This window comes from Malania oleifera, chromosome 2 (genome assembly GCF_029873635.1).
Source record: "Malania oleifera isolate guangnan ecotype guangnan chromosome 2, ASM2987363v1, whole genome shotgun sequence".
Classification (NCBI taxonomy): Eukaryota; Viridiplantae; Streptophyta; class Magnoliopsida; order Santalales; family Ximeniaceae; genus Malania; species Malania oleifera.
In genome coordinates, this window is record NC_080418.1 from 145,110,157 (window position 1) to 145,124,537 (window position 14,381).

The 14,381-nt window shown below is 32.9% G+C and overlaps 1 long non-coding RNA gene across 1 annotated transcript; it reads right to left on the bottom strand.

Moving 5' to 3' along the window:
• Positions 1–1,827: 1,827 nt before the first annotated feature.
• Positions 1,828–2,308, bottom strand: LOC131149776 (uncharacterized). Its single transcript, XR_009135294.1, has 2 exons — positions 2,190–2,308; positions 1,828–2,030 (listed from the first exon to the last, which is right to left on the bottom strand). It is a non-coding gene; the product is annotated as an uncharacterized LOC131149776 (long non-coding RNA).
• Between the last annotated feature and the right edge of the window lie 12,073 nt (positions 2,309–14,381).

A 14,381-nucleotide genomic window follows, 5' to 3' on the forward strand; every position in this document is an offset into this window, starting at 1 on the left:
AGGAAAACTTTAAAAATATTTTTGACTTGATTCTCTTTATTTTACTTAATTATTCTTTATTTTTTTGGATCATATTATTTAATTACTTGAAAATTTGGGAAAAATATGGAAAAATTACAAATTTTTTTGAAAAATTAGAGAAAATTTTGAAAAATAATTTTTGAGGTCAAAAACTTGTTTTTGCAGACTTTTCATCCAATATGAGTTTAAAAACCTCTCAAGATTTCTAAAAATATTATTTAATATTGAGAAAAATTAGATAAAATTTCAAAATAAGTGTGAGAGTTATTTTCAAAGAAATATTTTCTCGATTTTCTTTCCTTATGATTTCAAACAAAGGGCATTAGCTTTTTAGGCTCCACGTGCCCTAGTTCTGAGAGAGTATTTATATTAAAAATACTATGTTAATATCTGTCTGGTATATTTATTTGCATGTGCATTAATATTTTGGGAGTAAAATAAAAGGAATATTAAAATTAATTTGAGGATAATTGTCAATTAATTAGGTAACGTTCATAGAACGGGTGTGCATGGGGTGCTAGTACATTCTTCTCGTATAATCGAACTCCCGATTCTGATCATGGTAACGCAGACTGATTCCACCCTTAATTGAGTGGTAATCAAGTGTTTTAACCACACTCGAAAAGGCTAGAGGCGACTCTAACATCTATTTTTCACGAAAATCAAAACCACTTTTATTTTGCCCACTTCGGGGGCACCCTCGCTCCTGGGGACGTCACGGCACTATGCATAGATATTTAATAATTTAAATTTATGATTATTTAATATATTATACGTTTTAAGGCTCTTATCGTATAAAATAAAAATTTAAATAGATTAACTATATACTAAGTAAAAATAAGAAAACTTTTATTCCATTCTAAGCTTGGGAAATTCAAGTCAAATTTTTGTGTATCTGTTGACAACTATTTGGCACTACATAGATAGATTGTGTTATTGATTTATAATCATAGATTCAGAAAATAAATATTTAATTTAAAATTCAAATTCAATAAAGAAATATAAATTTAAAATGTTCATTGTTCACTCATATCATTATTAGTGCTCTTTTTGTTTATAATGTTAGATTTTTTTTTTTTTGTATCCAATACCTTAATAAATTCAAAGTTCATATTTATTTCTTAAATTGTCTTTCAAGAGTGATAAATTTTGCTTCTATTCAATCATATTTAATTTTAGGAAAATTAATGTCATAACTAAGATCTACTTCACTTACAATATATTCACTTTCAAAATTAATTCAAAATGACACTTAGCAAGCAGTTTAATGTCATAAATAACACTTTCAAATAATAAAATCTTTGTTACCAAAAAATTGATAACATCTTCATTATTTTTTAGACATTTTAGATTTTTTGTCATGTAAAATTTATTTCCTTGTATACAATATATTGATTTGATACCATTTGTAACGTCCCGACTTCCTAAGTGGGCCCAGAGTTTATTATTTATCTACACGTTATAATAAACCATGCTGACACCTGTATTCACATATATACATATTTCCAAAACATAATCTACACTTCCAGTATTCACAAATACCAGTACGTTCCATAACTATTTATTTCTTAGAAAACTTAAAACATAAAATATTTACATTCTCAAAACATCATTAAAATGTTTATACCATTTTTCTTATATCTCCATATGCTCAAATATAAATTTGTAATTCCAAACGTAGCCTTTATTTATTTATTTTTTAATACCCGACTTTGATTTGAAAGTCTCGAGGGGAACATAAAACAATGAGGTATAGTTAGAATGTGGAGCTCATTACTTAACCATAAAATTTAACTCATGAAGGCATTTATTTCTCATGCTGGTCTTTTATTCAAGGAACAAGCTAGTAACACAATACAATAATTAATTGCAACAACAAGTAGATTTAGCGAAACAAAAGGAATTTCCACGATAGGAATAGGCAGTGCAGAGCCTTTTGCATTCTGCTTCACTGCATGGCATTTGGTACGGTGTGCCATGACAATACTTTTGTGCGGCCATCAGATTGCCTGTGTTTAAATATGAAAAATAGGCAAAGAAAATAAAAAAATATATGATAAATCAATGAAAAAAAAATTATTTTACTTATAAAGAGACGATATAATGAAATTAAAACATAATGGAAAAAAATAAAAGGAAAGGAAAATGGAGACGGGAGAGTTGGTTACCCGAAAAAGAGAAGAGGAGAATTAGTATGACCGCAATGACAGGAGACGAAACCTTCATGGTGGATATCGCACAAAGGGTCTTACTAACTCGCAATTTGATGATGGTGAAGGTTGTGCACATCTCCCTTCAATTTATAGCCGAGCTTTTATATAAATTTCCATAATTTATCAATAATTAATGATATCTTAATGGCACTATTCCATTTTAAAACCATAAATTCATTGATTATGTTTTCTTATTCATGTCTCTTAATCATTTTTAAGTGGAAATTGGGAAATATTAAATGCTATTTGTGAAAAATAAAGAATTTATTCATTCATTTATTATATACATTTATAATAAATAACATTTCCTTCTTAGTTTAGTATAGAAAATATACTTGTTTGTTATAAAACATGTATATTTATGTGGATGAATATCTACATAATAGGTTACAACCTTTGGTATGTTCACATAATGGTTCATTTTGTGGTTAACCTTTGAGATGTCATCGTATTTGCTTATATAACAACATACTTTACAAAAAAAAAAAGAAAAAGAAAAAAAGAGATAATAAGATGATTAGCAACATTTAGTTCTTGAGAACTAAACTGTTGAATTTCTATAGCTCCAAGTTTTTTTCCTCTTTTATTTCATTTACAATACGTTATCAGTAGGATCAAGTCTTTAATGGTATAAGAAGTTTCGTTTGTATTATTCTAAGGTAAAAATTTTGTTTCCTTTAAAATTTGTTATCTATATAACTTTAGTTTTTCATCAAACTATATTTATATGTTAACTATATCTCGTCTCTTGAGTACATGTCCTAAAATATTTTATGTTGGGATATGTGAGAATAACATTTCCATTCAATATTTACCTAACTTTGAATTTTTATTTATTTTCAAAACGACTTTATGATGTCAAACCTCACAAAGCTTGAATTCGTTGCCCTTGATATCTCTGGAAGAAATTATCTGCCATGGGTACTTGATACTGAGATTCACCTTAATGCTATGAATCTTGGAAGTACAATTGAAGAAAGAAATCAAGCATCTCTACAGGATCGCGCAAAGGCAATGATTTTCCTTCGACACCATTTACACGAAAAATTGAAAATTGAGTACCTTATTATTAATGACCCATTAGTCCTTTGGAACAACTTAAAGGAAAGATATGACACCAAAAACCGGTAATTCTTCTAAAAACTTGATATGATTGGATACACCTACGACTGCAAGATTTTAAAACTGTAAGTGAATATAATTCAGTCTTGTTCAAAATTACCTCTCAATTGAAGTTATGTGGAAAAAAAATTACCGATGATGATATGTTAGAAAAAACATATTTGACTTTTCATATCTTAAATGTGCTCTTGCAGTTGCAATATCGAGAGCGTAGATTTACAAAATATTCTGAATTAGTTTCTTGTTTATTAGTGGCTGAACAAAATAATGAGCTTTTGTTGAAAAATCATCAATGTAACGCCCCGAACCCGAAACTAGGGTCCAAAGTGTTATTTGAAACATATATCGGATATCAATACCTGTGCCTGGTTTTAAATCAATTACGCAGCGAAAATAATAACAATTCCTTCACAACATATACTAGAGTTTCTACCTATGTATTCCCAAAAGTATATTTTCCACATAACCAGTATTCACAAACATTTATATATCTCTGCAAACATAAATATATTACAACCCCTAGAATAAAACCAAAGTTTATACCCTTACTTTCTTTCAAAAATGCGACACCAGCTCCGAGCTCACTAGGCTCGATCATACAAAGGTCCTGAAAAAGATAAATTCAACTGTTGGGTGAGACACATTTCAGTAAGGATGAAATACATTAAATGTGTAGCTTTCATGAGATTTGTGTACAACATATATATATATATATATATATATATATATATATATATATATATTCATCATTTTCAAGTGAAACAATAATTATGAAATCATTCTCTGTTCCTATTCAAACACATGTAAGGTATTTTACCAATGAGAGTTTCCAAGGACTAGGGTGATTACCCGCCCATACAAGTAGCATCCCTCTGCTCTAATACTTTAAGCAACCTACAGTCACACTTGAAGTATATTAGGGCGCTTACCTTACTCAGTAAGCCCTTAGATGATTAGTTTATCTTGTACTCACACATTCACACAAAGGTTTACTGGCAGAAGTTCTCGAGAATAACGAAGATTACCCGCCTATACAGGTAGTTTACCTCTGCCCTAATATGTTATGCAACCCAATATCTCTACATCTGATACCTATCAGGGCACTTGCCTTCCTCAGCAAGCCCTCGGGAAGAGAGTATACCTTGCCCCGAATACATATAATAGTACAATATATAATACATTTCTTTCTTTACTTTGTATTTGTTATCTCTGTTTCATTCATTACATTCACATTCATATTCCATATTTCCCATATTATGTTTTCATATCATTCTCATTCATATCATTTCCATACTCGTTGTTTTCATATATGCTATTTCCCATATTAACAATGGTTAAAATAACAATTATGCGTTTAAAACTCCCTATTCCGATTAACAATCATAGTCATGCTTCCGCCCCATGACGGGTTGTGCGGTTCGAAGGCTGGACTTAACCTAGGTTAGTCCTCCAAAGTTAAATTAACCACATTCTACAGTCTATAGGTCCGATTGGCTATTCCCACATTGGTTTAGACTTTAGGGGGACACTACCCTTCCCGAGCACAATCGACCATCTCGTCTCCACACTCTATCTAAGACGTGTGGGTACACTAGCGTCGCCATATATACCCGCAACAGTACTATGCCCATTTTTTAGTTTACCAGAGTTCTCAAACCATACATTGTCATTTAACAGTCTCAAACACATACAGAATAAACCATATCACATTTCAATTCTTAAAACATTTCTAGTATTTCTTACATCTCATATATATATATATATATATATATATATATATATCATAGTTTAATATAGAAACTTTATTTTACTCATGCCACACAATTTATCAACATTTTTCATATGTTTATTGTAAAATAAGCCAACCCACATTCATCTTTAATATATTGAAAATATAAATTTAATTCCTTACATAATTATCTAGAAAATCTGTCATTTTAAGTTTCCATTTTCGCAAATAATATCTTGTAGCGCAACTCTAGGCTCTGAATTTTTATAATTCAAACAGTCAGCTTTTCAGAACCCAAGTGAAAATCATACACATATATACATAAAGTTTGCATTTTTCATCGATTATTTCCTAAAAAATCCTGATTTAATATATTCCCCTTATTTGGTTTCTTAAATTATGCCAGCAAGGACCCTAAAACAATGCCTATAGCTTTCACCTGAACCCTGAATAAAAAATCCTAGTTAAATCAGATAAATCCCAAATAACCTACTATTTTAACAGTTTTTCAACCCATAAACCTCAAATAAGCATTTAAACCCCCTAAAACTAAGAATCCTAACCCTTACCTCAACTTTGGAGCTATGCCTGGAAAGCCTAGTTTAGAAATCTGCTCCGCTAGATGTATAGAGAATTTCCCCTAGAACACCGTAGCGGTTTCCGTTTGTTGATTTAGGCTGAATCCGGGCTGTAATTGTAGAGAGAAGGTAGAGAGAGGCATTTTAGAGAGAGAAAAAAAGGAAAATGATTTTCTTTTTGAAGAAGTAACCTTGGATCTATTTATACACAATGTTGCCACATGACTTCGTCGACGAGAAGACAAGGTTCGTCGACGAACCACAAAAGGAAATTCGTCGTCGAGATGATGCATTCGTCAATGAAACCTAAAATATGAAATTTATCCTCTCGGGATATCTTCTTTGACGAGGGACTGAACTTTGTCGACGATCCCTAGAAGATCACTCGTCGACGAAGTTGGAAGATTCATTGACGAGATTCGCTGCCTTTTCTTTTAAAATTTTCTTTTCTCCCCTTATTATTATTTATCTATTCTATTTATTATCTTTCCTAATTATTTTAATAGTTAAAATTTCCCCGGTTCTTTGCAATCAATTTCATCTAACTCACTCAACACCATTCCCTGATGTGAATGTGGTTGTTTCTTAAGGTCATGGACGAGGTCGTGGTGGTAAAAGGGGTCGTGGTAGGAAAAATTGTTGGACCCGTTATGATCATCCTTCAAAGTTTGAAAGCAAAGGTGCTGAAAAGACTCAAAGGAAATGGACAAAGAATAAATAAAGCTCAGAACAAAATAACAAAGTGCAAAATAATAACAATATTTGCTATAGGTGTGGAACAAAAGGTCATTGGTCTCGAATATGTCGCACTCCTAAACACCTAGTTGATCTTTACAAGGCATTGATAAAAGCAAAAGGGAAAAATGCTGAAGTGAATTTGTTTGAACCCATTGATGCTAACTATGAGTCTCATTTGGATGTTTATTTTGATGTTTCTGATTTTTTTGAGGATCTTAGTGGCAAAATTGATCATTTGATTGAGGATGGAAATGTCTACTATTAAATTATCTTCATGTTTACGTTATTTTGAAAAAATTAACTTATGTAATTTTTTTATTAAGAGTTTTACATATAATATGCTTGGAATTATTTTGTTATCTTTCCTAATTCTTAAATTTTACTTTTCATTTACTAGATCATACAAAATAAACTTGATAAAATGGAAGATGACAAGTGTTTGGTGGACAGTGGCACAACTCACACAATTCTTCGTGTTAAAAAAATATTTCTTGCAATTAACATTAACTGAAATTAATGTTAATACAATATCTGACTCTACAAATGTAATAGAGGGCTCCGAAAGAGTTCACATTATATTTCCAAATGGGAAAAAATTGTATATTGATGATGCGTTGTATTCTAGTAGATCACGAAGAAATCTACAAAGTTTTAAAGATATACGTTGCAATGGATATCATGTTGAAACCAAAAATGAAGGAGATATGAATTATTTTGTTTGCTCATGTTTTGAGAGTAAAATGTTCCTTCGTGACATTCGAATTCAATGGGGTAAGGACAATTATTCCCTCCTCTTCTTTCGCCTTTGTGTTAGGTTTTCAAATTCAAAATCTCTTCTTGGCTCGTGAATACTAGCAATGTTACTTTTCCTACTCCCACATAAAGCATGAGCAAACAAAATTTTGTAATTAAACTTATGATGCAAATGATATACGAAAATGCATAGCTTTATTTCATTAATGGAGATGAAATTCTCTGAAACAGAAAAGTCATAGAATTACAAAGAGGAAATGGAAATAGAGAAATAAAGAAGACGAAAACACCATATGAAATGGATTGGATAGTCAGTAGTCTGTCAATTCTCTGTTTCCACCGCTGTAAAATGATAAACCCCTCCATTCAAGCTAGTCCTGGGTCTATGGCTGATACTCTGGCTTCAACTACTTCTGATATACTAATCATTTCCTTCCTTGACTATTAATCGTCGAAAGTCAAAGAACCGACGTCCCTTAGTGATTGCACCTTATGCTTGAATGTCCAACATCGGTTAATGGTGTGGCCCGGTGAATTGGAATGATATGCGCAGCGAGTGTCTAGATCATACCACTGTGGTAGGGGATGTCGTACAACTATTCCGGGGATGATCGAGATGAGCCCCCTCTCAAGCAATTGGGGGAGCAATTCCGAATAGGGGAATAGGACATGAGAATTGGTTCGATCCTATTAGGACCGTCTCCCTACGACTGAGCATTTTGTTGAGTAAGCGTAGGCCTGGTGCCTGTATGCGCTATCTGATTAATGGCGGGTTTGGCATCAAAATTTCTCCTCAATCCCCTATTTTGGTTGCCTTGGTAACAGTGCCCCTGAATCATGTGGGCTTCTTCATCTTTTTTCTTGTTAGTCCACTTCTTGCCCGAATCATTTCATTTTCATTGTCTTTTACTAGGCCTGCCCTGATGTTGGCTTCAACCCTACTTCCTGCGGCCACGATGTCCATGAAGTCATGGGGAGTTGCTCCCTGAAGATGTCCGTGATAGGGGTCTTTCAATGTATTTATGAACATCATGATAGCTTCTCAGTCGCCTACCGGGGGGTCCACTTGGATCGCCACATTCCTCCACCTATAGGCGTACTCCCTAAAGGTCTCTGTGGGTTTCATCTTTGATTTGGCCTGATTTTACAAGAAATCGGAACGTGATTACCGGCTTATCGTAGGAGAACATGCATGCATGTATGCATGTAATGCAACCTAAACAAACATTTGGCCAAGGTTTCGGGAAAAACTACACTCATTAACAATCTCGGGAATAATCTGTTTTCCCCTCAGTAGGGTACTTTGGGAAATTGAAATTTGCATTTCCAAAAATGAATTGGGTTTTTTTCTGAAAGATTGGCCAAGTGATACGAATGCCTAACATGGATGTAGGAATCACACAGCATAAAGCATTTTCCTAGCATATGTACAAAAGACATGGGTTACAACATGTGGAGAAGGATGTGGCTCCTGTCCCAACCTCGGGATAAGTATGTACATAGGGTTCTCTGTGGCTCTACCCTAGGCGAGGGATTGCAGACAATCATGTGTAGTTTAGGCTCTAATCTCTAAAGACAATAGGTTCCCAGATTAAGACTCGATCCTCCCTCACAGAGGTCCGGATGAAGCTCGCACTGAGCAGAATGGTTCGCGGGTCCCCATAGGCCATGCCACATGAGAATTGGCACTATTACACTCCTTTCTAATCCTAGCAAGGAAGGTTCGAGTATAGAGCTATGAGACTGTGCGAGTTTAACAATTCCAGCCTACACCCTCTACTCCCACATCCATCCATTATTCAGAACACATGATCAATAAAATAGCAAGGGAAACAAAACATCATGCTTATTCAAAGTACCACTAATCACATGCTTAACTAAAACAAGCAAAACTAAACACATGCTTATTTATGTACCAAAGCAAACAGGGGATTCACAATTATTCATGTACAAGAATGAAAGGGAGTAATCGAGAAGGCTTATTAAATTTGAAATTCGGGATAATTCTCAATTAATCACTAACTCGACTCTCAAGTCATCCCCAGCGGAGTCATCAAGCTGTCGCAATGTCTCGGACCCAACCCAAATGTGGGTTCGGCTAGCGAACAAGGGGAAAATGGATGGAATGTGTGTGATTTTGAAAAAGATATTTTCGTGAGAAAACAATGTGAGATGGAGTCGCCACTAACCTTCTGAAGTATGGTTAGAACACTTGATTGCTACCCCGTTATGGGTAGAATCGGTCTGCGTCACCAGAGTCGGGCTCGGGAGTACGGTTATGCAAGGGGAAGGTATTAGTACTCCCTACGTGCCCATTCTTACGAACGGCACTAGATTAATAAAAAATTATCCCCGAAATAAACTTGACAAGCCTTTCAAAACTGCTCCCTTTCAAAAATCAAAAGAGTGAAAATACCATATAGGTATTCCCTTAGAACTGGGGCAATCCAATACTCCGAAGAGTCTATGCCCTTGGTCGCAATCATCGGGAAGGAAAATCGAAAATAGGATACAAAATACACTCCTAGGAGTTTTGAAATTTGTAGATTTTTTCTAAATAGGAAAATACTATTTTGGGAGGTTTTCAAAATTTGTTCAAGATGAAATTGATTTTCTGTGCCTATTTTGTGATTTTTTCTAAGTGTAAAAATATTTTTTTTTTGTGATTTTCTGTGATTTTTCCCAAAATTCAAAATAGCACGAAATCAAACCATTAAAATCAAAGTGTGAAAATATTTTTTTGGATTTTTGAGAATTTTGTGAATTTTCTGGATATATATAGTAGTATACAGGTGAAATGGAGAGAACCGGTTCCTAAAATGGTGAACTGGTCAAACATTGACCGGTTTGAGGGAAAAACTGGTTTAAGGTCTTGGTCGAGACCATCGAGTCAACACGCATTGCCTCACGCGTGGACTGTGTGTGTTAGTGTGTGTGAATTGTGTAAAGACCCACAAAATTAAAATGATTAAAATAATTAGAAAAAAATAAATAAAATAACAAATAAATAAAAAAAAAGGAATGGCGTGGGTAAAAGAAAAAAAAATTAATTAAATTAAATTAAGATAAATTAAATAATTAGTAATTAAATTAAATATTATTACATTGGATTAAAAAAAAAACTAATTAAAATAAGATATGTATATATATAAAGTTAAAGTAAAAGTTAAAGAAGAAGAAAGAGGAAGAAAGAAGAAGTAAGAAGAAGAACATACTTGCATACCCCCCTGAAAATATTTTTTTGCGTTCGTCTCTATCTCTTAATTTCTCAACGGATTTGTAGCGGATTGGGAAATGGAAGGTGTTGTTGGATTCCTAGTTCCGCTGCCGACATTTCTACTCGAGCAGATTTGTCGTGGGAACGGCTTAGGCCCTACTCCTGCGGAAAGGTAACTTTTCCCCATTTTCTCAATTTCGCTGTTAATATGCTGTTAAATTGACGATCGGACACCACCACAGGGTCCTAGTCATCGTTGTCGTTATTTTGGCCTAAGTAATTTTTCAATTGGGATTTTCTAGGCCCTACTTCAAAGTGAGAGTGAGATTTGGGAAATTTGGCTATATTTAAGGGTATTATTATTTATTTAGGAATTATAGCCCTAAGAAATATTTAAATAATATTTTATTCAGGAATAATTTATTGGAATTAGAAATTTAATTTCAGGGTCCGGGTGAGTGCCGCAAGTATTTTTTGGAGTCCATGTTAACGTAGTTCAAGAAACCAGGTAAGGGGAAAAATATATATTAAATCATAATTTTTATGAAAATAAATTGTGTTATATATACGTGTATATGTTTCAATATGAGTTTAAAATGCCAACTATTTAAATTATATTTTTTTCAAGTTTATGGTTGTTTATTAGATATGTATATACGAAAATGAATTGATGAAAGTGGAAAAATATTTTCAAAATATTTATGAAAGACATAAAAGGTATTTTTAGTATATAAATATTAAATGTTGGTTGACTTATTTTACATGCAGTGTATGAATTTTATTACTAAATTGTGTGGCATTAGTACATAGAATGTTGTCTGCAAATATATGTTAAATGTATGAGATGCAGAGTAAGTAAGTAAAACAATGAGAATAAAATATGATATGGACAATGTTGCCTGTGTATGTTAAATGCAACCATGTAAAAGTACAACAACTGAAAGTTGGATTAGCAGATTCTAGCGCATTTGTATGTGGACTAATTGATGACAGCTAAAAGGAGCTATGTTAACAGATTCTAATGCATTTCTATGTGGATTAGCAAATGACGGCTAAAGAGCGGCTATAGTACAAATGAATGAAATGAAAATGTTATGAAATGAAATGACAAGGAATGACATGCAATGAAATGAAATGTGAAATGTGAATGATATAAATAGGAAAGAGTCACTTAAAGTGAAACGAAATGCAAAGTTAAGTTATGAACAAGAATGTATGTGCATGAATGTATAATGATAGAAAAGAATGATGTATTATGATATTAGAAGTATGAATGTACGTAAAACATGTTACGATTGGGCGAGACATACTCTTCGCCTGAGGGCTTGCTGAGTAAGGCGAGTGCACTAGTAGTTTCAGATGTGGTAGTAGCTGCATAACGTACTAGCCCAGAGGGAACCTACTTGTATGGGCGGGTAGAATTCCCTATCCTCAGGGTCTTTACCGGTAAACTTTTGTATGAACTGTGTGAGTACGAGATCAATTTATCACTTGAGGGCTTACTGAGTAAGGTGAGTGCTCTGGTATGCTCTAGTTGTGACCTTTGGGTTGTCAAATATATCAGAGCAGAGGGGTGCTACTTGTATGGGCGGGTAATCACCCATATCCTCGGGTAATCTAGTGAGTTAAACATTTGCATGTGTTTGATTAGGATCAGGGAATGATTTCTAAAATTATGTTAAAAATTTGCAAATGTTAAATATTATGTTGATTATAAACTCATGTTGGCCACACAATACTTTAATATATTGCTTCTTCCCTTACTGAGATGTGTCTCACCTGAATATGAATGTATCTTTTTTTTTTTTTCAGGATTTCCTCGAGATCGAGCTTTGAGAGCTTGAGGTTTTTATAGCATTATTAGGAAATAGAAAAAGGAAAGGGTATATTTCTATGTTAATTTTGAGGAATGTAAATATTTATGTTTCATGCCTTTATGTTTTAATGCTATTGAGTAAGGAATGATTGTGAAAATACTAAATTGTTTAGGGAGACGTATTTATGGAAATGCAGGTGATTGATAATTTATTATGGATTATAGATAGAATTAGTAAATTCTGGTATTATGTTATATGAAAATTATGATTATGTTTTTCTTTGCGTATGTTATGGATTATGATTTATCAGATTTTATCAGGTATAACGCGTCGGACCTGAGTTTAAGGGTTTAGGGCGTTACATTGTGGTATCAGAGCAATGTTCAGCCGGAAGTGTGATTAATTTCACATTGCCTGGATATGGAAATGTTAGAGTATTATGTTAGAGATGATTTATACCAGAGTATAGGAAACAATTAGGATAGGGATGTTAAATGGATGTGTTAGGTTATGTGTTGAGAAGTAGGTATGGTGTAAATATAAGATTTTGTCTTATAGCTTGGAGGCGGAAATCCCTTGGCAAACTTCTTTGATTTTCTGATTCATTCGAAAGTTTCTGAAAACCACTGTAAATCCATCGACGATGATATTTCTTAGCCGTGAGACTGGTCCTTATATGAAGAACTTGGATGTGTATTGGATTTAAAGTATATAATTGTGTTGTTGAGATTATGGTGTGGGATATGCTAGATCGTGGAATTATGGGAATGAAAGACCGGGTAACAAATTTCTAGGACGAAATTTCTTAAGGAGTGGAGAATGTAAAGACCCGAAAAATTAAAATGATTAAAATAATTAGAAAATAAATAAATAAATAAAATAACAAATAAATAAATAAAAGGAATGGCATGGGAAAAAGAAGAAAAAAATTAATTAAATTAAATTAAGATAAATTAAATAATTAGTTATTAAATTAAATATTATTACATTGGATTGAAAAAAAACTAATTAAAATAAGATATGTATATATATATATATATATATTATAATATATAAATATATATATATATAAAGTTAAAGTAAAAGTTAAAGAAGAAGAAAGAGGAAGAAAGGCGAAGAAGAAAGAAGAAGGAAGAAGAAGAACAGACCTGCACGCCCTCCCCGAAAATATTTTCCTGCTTTCGTCTCTGTCTCTCTCATTCTATCAATTTCTCGACGGATTTGTAGTAGATTGGGAAATGGAAGGTGTCGTTAGATTTCTAGTTCCGCTGCCGACATTTCTATTAGAGCAGATTTGTTGTGGGAACGACTTAGGCCCTACTCCTGGGGAAAGATAATTTTTCCCTATTTTCTCAATTTCGTTGTTAATATGCGATTAAATTGATGATCAGACACCACCACGAGGTCCTAGTCGTCGTCATTTTGGCATAGGTAATTTTTCAATTGGGATTTTCTAGGCCCTACTTCAAAACGAGAGTGAAATTTGGGAAATTTGGATATATTTAAGGGTATTATTATTTAGTTAGGAATTATGACCCTAGGAAATATTTAAATAATATTTCATTCAGGAATAATTTATTGAAACTAGAAATTTAATTTCAGGGTCCGGGTGAGCGCCGTAGGTATTTTTTGGAGTCCCTGTTGACGTAGTTCAAGAAACCATGTAAGAGGAAAAATATATATTAAATTAGAATTTTTATGAATTTAATGAAAATAAATTGTGTTATATATACGTGTATATATTTCAATATGGGTTTAAAATGCCAACTATTTAAATTATATTTTTTTCAAGTTTAGGGTTGTTTATTAGATATGTATATACGAAAATGAACTAATGAAAGTGGAAAAATATTTTTAGAATATTTATGTAAGATATAAAAGGTATTTTTAGTATATAAACATTAAATGTTGGTTGGATTATTTTACAGGTAGTGTATGAATTTTATTGCTAAATTGTGTGGCTTGAGTAAATAGAATGCTGTGTGCAAATATATGTCAAATGTATGAGATGCAGGCTGAGAAAGTAAAACAGTGAGAATAAAATATGATATGGACAATGTTGCCTGTGTATGTTAAATGCAACCATGTAAAGGTACAACAGCTGAAAGTCGGGTTAGCAGATTCTAGCGCATTTCTATGTGGACTAACTGATGACAGCTAAACGGAGCTGTGTTAGCAGATTCTAACGGATTT